This window comes from Apis dorsata, unplaced genomic scaffold, assembly GCF_000469605.1.
Source record: "Apis dorsata unplaced genomic scaffold, Apis dorsata 1.3 scaffold_74, whole genome shotgun sequence".
Classification (NCBI taxonomy): domain Eukaryota; kingdom Metazoa; phylum Arthropoda; class Insecta; order Hymenoptera; family Apidae; genus Apis; species Apis dorsata.
In genome coordinates this window covers 3,272,882-3,282,111 of record NW_006263372.1, presented here as the reverse complement: position 1 = coordinate 3,282,111, position 9,230 = coordinate 3,272,882, and positions in this window count along the sequence as shown.

Genomic DNA, 9,230 nt, shown 5'->3' with positions numbered 1-9,230 from the left:
TTATACTAACTCTATCCTTCTCTTATTATTGCTCTTTGTCTATATTTGAGTTTCATTTGCGGCACTCTGAAGATGGCGTTGATTTCAATATTTTTACTCTATCTCTGTCCTTTTCTCATTATTCGTTCTCCTTGTTTATACTTGCTTTAGGCGCGATTATCGACAAGATACAAAATATTAATTAAATATTCATTATTTCTCTTTTATAATTATAATATGTTTCAACTTTTATTGTAAAAAGTATAAATTTTTCATTTTCGATTTTACTTTTACAAATTTTTATATAAAAATAAATATATTTTTATACAAATAATTTTTATAATTCAAAATCAAGAGTGTGTCTACAAGATACATTTGTCCCATGATAGCATGTAAATAAATATTTATATCTTATTATATTATTATTATTATTTTTTTTTAATTTTTTAATTTATATATAAATGATTTTTAAGTATTTGAAAAATCATATATTGTAAACATTATTTTACAATATAAAAACATTAAATTCAAAAATTTGAAAAAATAAATAATATTGATTATAATATTGATTAATATTGATTAATTTGAAAAAAAAATAAATATCTTCAAAATGGACTTAGTATTTTATTTTTATAAATATAATCTAAAACATGTTAATTTTCATTATGGGACGAATTAATCTACGAATTAATATTTAATTAATAATATTTATATCTATTAACATTGCATTGATATTAATAAAATTTTCATCATTTCTAAAGTAAACTATAAATAAAAACATTATTAAATTGGAATCAGACGAAAATTGTTCTTATCATAAATGAAAATTTAATTTTCATTTAATAATATTTAATTTATAGATAAATTTTAAAAGATAATCTATCAAAATTCCTATCAATGATTCAAGATCGAACTACCATTTTTGGATCTGTCGTTTCTAATTTTTCATATACATACTACTCGAAAGACGAGTCCCGGTTTCATTTCAGAGTGGTCGAACCGGTTGCTCCAGGGTATGTCTTCAGCTTAGGACTGCCCATCATGGAAATTCCTATGATGTTGCATTCAGACGAATGTTCAAAAGGATCAAAAGCTTTAATATATGTATCTTTATAGGCGGAGCCAAATAGTGAAATCGTAACTCGCGTATGTGAATTCAAAATATATAATCAAATTTAAAATATATCGATATAAATCAATAAGAACAATCTTGTTCCGGGCTTTAGATCGATTCATAGACGTACTAGAAAGATATTAATTCATATCTATCTTAGATCTTTCTTTTTTTTTTTGGTTGGAACATATTTTTTTTTAAACATCTTTAAAAAATACTACTTTAATAAAATAAGCATAGAATCAATTCTTAAAGGGTGAAATTTTCATTCGAGCAGCCATCATGACTATATTTCTAAAATCATTACAATATCTAAAAAAAAAAAATTCTCTTATCTTCAAAATAGACTTAGTATTTTTAAATTTAGAATTTATTACACATTAGAATATTTTAACACATTCAATGCGGATAAACATACGCATCATATAAATTTCTTATGCTATACCGGTTGATATACGTGTCGCATATCGCATAATCGCATAATCGCATCATTTACTAAGAAATGCAAAAGATAGAAAAAAATATTAAAACGCATATCCGATTTTCTTTCTGTATATACGATTTAATATCATTTTAATATATTTAACATTGGAAATTATTATCATTATTTGCATTAAAAATCCATATTCACTATTGAATTCCATCCACTTCGATTTTTGATGTTGCATTGAATGTGTTTATAAATATTCATCAAATTTAATAAACAATTCAACAGGAAACATTACTTTGTAAATATCTATTTATGTATTTTTTTTTGTTTTCCTTTTTTCCCCTTCTTATTCATCGGTAGCGGTACAAATTCCGTTTGGAATGCACAATTCTAGTCAGAAGGCTAAAAAACAAGGGAAATCAAAGAGATGTTGGATGTATTCACGCAAAGGATTATCGGCGACTCGTTCGTTGCTTTGTCTCGGAAATAAAGTGCATTTAGTTGCTTCGTTTTCAGCTTAGTACCTTTCAAGGTACACGAGTAAGGTAAGGTAAGATGGTTGAATGATGTCGGTTCCGGGTTATGGAATATGGCGCAGGTTTCCCCAACATAAAACATTTTTTCTTTGGATCAGAGTTTAGACAAACCCGGTCGTAAAATTTTCGAAATTTACCTGCACAAGATAGAATAAGAAAATGTCGAGGGACTGAAAATACGGATCCAGACAACGGTTGCAAATTACCATGCAATAAAATTAATATTATTCAAATGCAGCTGAAACTGTCCCTGTACTTACATCCATTCATGACATTTTTCGACAAATGTACGAAACATGGCTTGCTAAGCCTGAAATAAATAGTTTTAATCTTTTACCTTAGCTACGTAGCTTTTACTAATTTTCATTGTCAAGTATTTTTCTTTTCTTTTCTTTTCTTTTTTTTTTTTTCTTTCTTTTCTTTTTCTCTCTTTTATTTTTTCCTACCTTGCTTTGTGGTGTTCCGCTTAGAAGAAATATTCATCGCTGAAATTTCTCTAAATATGAAAACAGATTTGTAAAATGATTTATTACAAAATTTTTTTTACTTTCTTTTTATATATATATTATATATTTTATCCATCTTAATTTCTTATTTTGATCGTAAATGAGAATATAGTTCACATTCTTTTATATTATATTATTCAATCACGTTCATAAATTTTCTTAATATCGATAAGTTATTTATTTACGACAAATTATAAAATTTTACGATTTGTACCTAATAGAAATTTAAGCTTTTATGATTAAATTATTTTATTTTCTAACTTAGTATAATCTAATTTTATTTTTTTTCTAATCTATATTTATAGCGTATCATAATTATTGTTTATAATCCAAAATAGATTAAACGTCAAAAGTTAATATTGATTCAGACATTAACTTGAACAATATTATTTTTAAATAAAAAATTTAACTTCTTCTGCAAACTTTTGTAACTGTATCAAATATCCTGTCAATTGTTACTGTCAATTTTTATAGAATTCAATCGTTAACGCAATTGAATTCTATAAAACATATTTCTGTGATTTGATGCAAGTTGTATCAATTTATGAAAATATTAACTCTTAAAGATAAAAGATTCATGTTCAAATAATTTCTAAAAACACAAAAGTTTCTACTTTCAAATTTCGTTTCTAATGTAAAAAGTGAGAGTTAAAGATTTTTTTATATAGAATATACAATTGTTTAGAAATTCAATATCGAGTTTAGTTTATTTTTATAAAAACATAATACTTTTTGTACAAAATCACAAATTTATATACAATGTTTCTTGTTCATATCGTGATAATATTTTTTCAATAAATGATGAATCAATTCAAAATAAATTCAAAATCCACAAAACAAATAGATCTAACGTGTAAGTAAGTAAAAATCTAAGATTTATTTCGATTATTTAAAACAAATTTATATTTTTCGTGATTGTTTAATATAAATTTGAACATTTTCATTGAATCGTTGTTTACGTTGTTTTTATTAGCTTAACTTCGATTAGAAATAAAAATAATTTTGCGTAAAGATACATGTATAATAACTAGCCTTGGCACATTTGTTTCATGGGCTCCATAAAGACGAAGGGCTTTTAGATACTAATTTTATGTAAAGTTACGAGACGTTGCAGTGCCCTGATGTGCTATCATGCTTCCCGCAGGTGCCATAATCAAGGGTTTGCGACTCATAGCTACTGTGCTCTGCAGTATAACTAAATGTTCTGCAAGGAATTTCGGGTAACTAACACATTCGAACAATGCCAACAAATTTTTTTATCTCGATATCGAAGAAAGATTCTGTCAACTCTATCATCCAACTTTAGTTTTAGTTTTAGTTTTTCTTTTTTTTTTATTCTATCATTTCATTTCGATATAAAATTTAAGAATATTCGTCATTTTAGATAATATGTTTATATATTATATAATGTTTCTTTTTTTTACAAAGAAAATGTAATGTGATAAAATCTTTATTTATTTTATTTTATTATCAATGTTAAGACACCTATTATTAAATATCGTTTATCAAGTTAAACGACGTCTTTCATTCAGATATATTATATTAATTTATAATCTCTAATAATATATGTAAATTTCTCGAATTCATTTGAATTATTATTCGATCGCGATATCATTTGATTTATCGCATTATTCGATCACGACAATCTCTTACTCTAGCTTTTACTGACGAAAGACAATGAACAGTATCATTAAGCAATAATGTAATCGTTACAAACTCGTTATAAATCTTTTGTGATTTTTTTTTAAACAGATTTATCGTTTATTGAATGAAGTACTTTACAATGCCGCTTGATTTTCAACTATATCGAGGGATAATACAACGAACTCCGTATATAAACAAAGTGCATCGCGCAGGGAGTATTCGTGAGGATTCGCGAGCGCGTACGCGTGCATACCTCTTCATCAGTTACGTGTTTATGGCGTCGTAAAAAAATAAAAATAGAAAACACTTTTACGGTGCCGATCATTAAAGTCGACTGGGCGAAGAAACGAAGATGTTCGTCAATTAATGTTTGCGAGTTCATGTAACTCTATGATCGTCGAATGCGCCGGCGGAGTGATATGCAAGGAATGAAAGATGAATAAAACAAAGAAAAATAAGAGGTAAAGGCTGATTTCTTCATCTTTCGATGTGATGAATTATTTCTATAAAAGAATATTTGTTAATAAAGTGGAAAAAAGCATTTTCTATCATACTTTGATAAAATTATAAAAGTATGAAATTATGTGAAATTATATAATAGTTACAATACAATTGTATAGAAGTATTTACATTATTTAGAAATTCTTGCAAACTTTACTTGCAATTTTTGCAAAGTAAAATATTACATAAAGTTACGATTTCTCTTACATAAAGTAACTTTTTTTTCTACTTTTAACATTATAATTTTAGCCTTTAATGAAACTGTCGAGTCATTGCAGTGCACACTTTTCGGCATGCAAATATTCGCTGTATTCTCAATGATTACATTTAATCTTCGTAAAGAAATGGTTGACGCAAATGTCACCGTTTTGAAAACTCTCCTAAGCATGCGTAATACCGTGTAGAGATATGACTATGTGACGTATCAGTTTATCTTTTATCTCCTTCACCTCGTACGCGTACGTGTGTGTTTCAATTGTTCTCTTTCTCCTCGATTTTTCCATTAAATAGATATCTTTCGATCTTCAAAAGAAGAATTTCAGAAGTTCCTAAAAACGAGAACTTCATTGTACAACTTGTATACATATAAATCAATTTTTATTGTTTGCAAACCTCAGGACGCCATTTTTATAGACGATGATAAATTTTTAATTTCTGGCAGTTTTAATCCTTTTTAGTTAGTTTCCGAAACATGTTGTTTAACCTCATAAAAGATATGGACAGTTAAGTAAAAATATTTCTCTTGCACGTTACCGGTCATTTATGAGGGTGTTTATTGCTTGTTTGCAGTGCAAACATTTTGACTTTGAAATTACTTCTCATTAAATTCACGAAGAGTAGGTCAGTAAGTTTCTTTATTTCTAGGCATAGATAATAGTTAAAATTTGTTACGACGTTTAGTTAGATATATCTACTAACCGTATATTTACATATCTATTGTCTGTTTTAAATTTTTATAAAAATAACATATATCTTTTTGTAAATTATAACGAATATTAATAATATTTATGTAATTTTCAATGTGTATTGAAGAAAAATTTAAAAAAAAGATATTTTATAAATATTATCTAGAATATAGATTTAAGAATAATTGCATAAATAATACTGTGATAAAATTATAAAGTATTAATATTAATATTACATATTAATGGCTAATATTATACAATAATATTTATTATGATAAAATTATAATAATAAATATGAAATTCTTAAGTATGTTTAAAATATGTCTTCAAAAATTTTATTTTTTAAATTTTTATTTTTAAAAAAATCAAGATTATGAACAGATATATACAAACAAGAAATTGTATAATCAACGATTTTTAAAATTCTTGTTTTTTAAATAAAATAAAATTTTATATTTTTTATTTCTATTTTTTGTTGTAGAATAATTCTTTATCAAAAATTTATTCGTATTGAATATCCAATTGAAAATTAATTAATTTTATTTATATAATATTATTATATTTAATCGAAAAATTTTCAAATTGGATTTTCTCAAAAATGAAGTCTTTGACAAAAAAAATTTTATTTTATTTTTTCATAAGGAATTATTCTATGTTTGTTTGTATATATTATTCGTTCGTCGAAAATTAATATAAATTTATAGAAATTGATATAAATAATAAAATTTATAAAAAAGAGATACATAAATAATTACGAATATTTATTGCACCTAATAAAACACTAATAGAAATTTTACTTATTGTTAGAAACATTATTGTTTAGAGAAGGTCAAGTTCTTGCAGGTCTTTATAACAATTTTAGGGGCCATTTCATTTAACTTAGGTTTAAAAATTTTAAATATGAGAAGTTATAGAATATGAAGTTATTATTGAAGTTTAAGCTGGATGATGAATAATGCAGACAAAGAATAAAGACAAATTGCCTCAGAAATACTATACCATTTTGTATTTCATTGTTAATTGAAATAGTAAGGTTTCAGAAATATTCAGACCCTTGTCTGAATATTGTACCAATATTTTCTTGAAATATTGACATATTTTTGAAAAATTTTCTATTTTCTAAAATATATTTACTCAAATATAGCTACAAAACATGCATACAACTTATTAACAATAATAAATTATTTTTAAAGACAAAAGAAAATATGCACCTTTTGAATTTTCTAGAAACTTTTCTAAAAACTGAAACTTTCTTAAACTTTCTTTTCTTAAACATCAATATAATTTTCAATAAAAGAAAAGTAAGAGAAAAAGTTAATAAAGTTAATAAAAGTTTTTATTCTATTTTTTGAAATTAAATTTGAAAATATAATTTGTATTCATTTCATTATTTCTTTTTTTTTTTTATTTGGTAATATCTTTTCATTTGTCACAAATTTTTACTAGATAAAAAGTGATAAAAATTACTTGTAACTGGAAAGATAAGATTTTTTAGTATTTACTTGTCAGTAAATATTTTCGCATCTTCAAAATAATAAACTAACCGAATAATTACGGAATTTACCACAGCTACTATGAACTTGTGTACCGAACAGCAGGATTTAAGAAAAGGATCCTTACAAGAAATATTGCGATGACACTTTGACAAACTATTCTAGTCACACCAATCATTGACAACGATGATAAACATCTTTTGTCACATTATTACGCCATTGATCATTGTAGAAAAAAAAATTACATAAATAAAAAAAATCGCAAAAGGAAACAATCAATCAGTTTCTATGATAGCGAGCATAGTTCATCATTTCATATTCGAATTATTGAAATAAATCTCTTTATTAAAATAAAATAATCTAAAATCTTATTGAATAAATAAATAAATATCTATCTAAATAATTATACTTTATCATCCATAAAAAACAAAAGAAACATATGAAAAATAAGAAATAGAATTTCAATAATTATACATAAACAAATATTTATCTAAGTAATTGTATTTTCATTATAAAATTTTATCATTCATAAAAAATAAATATAAAAAATAAAAAAATTTCAATAATCATATCTAAAACTATAAAAAAGAACTATAAAAATTGATCAGAAAATTATTGTTTCCTTCTTTGTCTCGATTCTAATTTATTTCAAAAGAAATAATATTGCATCTAACTTTTTAATAATTATTTAAAATTCAATTCTTCATAATTTTTTCTAAAAATTATTAATTTAAAAATTATAATTTAAAAAAATTTATAAAAGAAAAATAAGGTATTGATAATCATATTTATTGCATATTTATTTCGCGTACTTATACAATGAAGAAACGAGGACAAGAACGAAGTGGAGGTCGAAAATGCCGGTCGGTAAACGGGAAAGATCACAAAGGCCAAAGAGAGACAAAAAGGAAAAGTACAGGAAAAAGGATAAGAGAGAATGAAAGAGAGGGAACGGGTATCCGTAGGCGGAGCATTTCCAACTGGTGGACGAAAAGAGCTTAGGGACCGTAAGCGCTAGCAGCAATGCGAGTCAATATTGTGACACACGTCACAGTCGGTGGGCCTATGCCAGCTGCTATTATACCAAAAGATTATCTTTGCCTTCTAAACAGCTAATATAATCCACCTTACGTCTCATCATCAACGAAAATGTGATTTCTTATGATATTCATATGAATTTTTATTGACATTCACGAAACACATCATTTTTCATATATGTATCTCGAATAAAGATGCGAAAATCTATGAATAATTTATTATTTTGATTTCATTCTGATCTTGATTGTAAAATAAATTGTAAGATAGATGATTGATCTTGAATTGTTGGATAGATTTTTTTTATAATTTTTTTGTAATTAAATAAACAAAAAGATGAACAATCTGACGTAGATAAATAATTATACATATTATTTTAAATCAGAAACAGAAAATCAAATCGAAAAATATATGATAAGAATAAAAACATATTTATTATAAATTAGTAATTGTTTTATTTGAAAATTAAAATTTATATAAAAAATGAAAATTCTTATTTAAGAAAACTATGACCATGATATAGTCATTATAACCTTGAATATCAAGACAAGGTCAATATCAAATATATTTCTGAAGCATGAAACATTTCTTTAAAATTTTTTTCAATAAAATTTAATTAAATATTTCATGATAAAGATTTCATGATAAATTAAAGACTGATATTTAAATAATTTCATAATTTTACAAATAATTAGATTTTATAAAATAAATTATTTATACTATTAAAAACGTTAAAAAAAAAATGTTCTTAAAGTTTAGTCAGTTTATAAGATATTTACTTACTTATCTTTCTAAATTTTAGAAAAGTTTAAAATCGATATTTTAATTATAAATGTATGTAAATAAGTAAGTACTTAGATATTTTTATTGAAACTGACTTATCTTATTTCTGGAAGTATAATCGATATAGATAAAAAAAAATCAACTTTTAATCTATTATCAAATCAAATTTAATTGAATTTAGATCGAAAAAAAATATATTTACATATGTTTATATATTTTGACAAAAAGTAGATAATTTGAATTTAATTATAAGTCATAAAATGATATAAAGTCATATAATATATATATTTTTATTATTCTATTG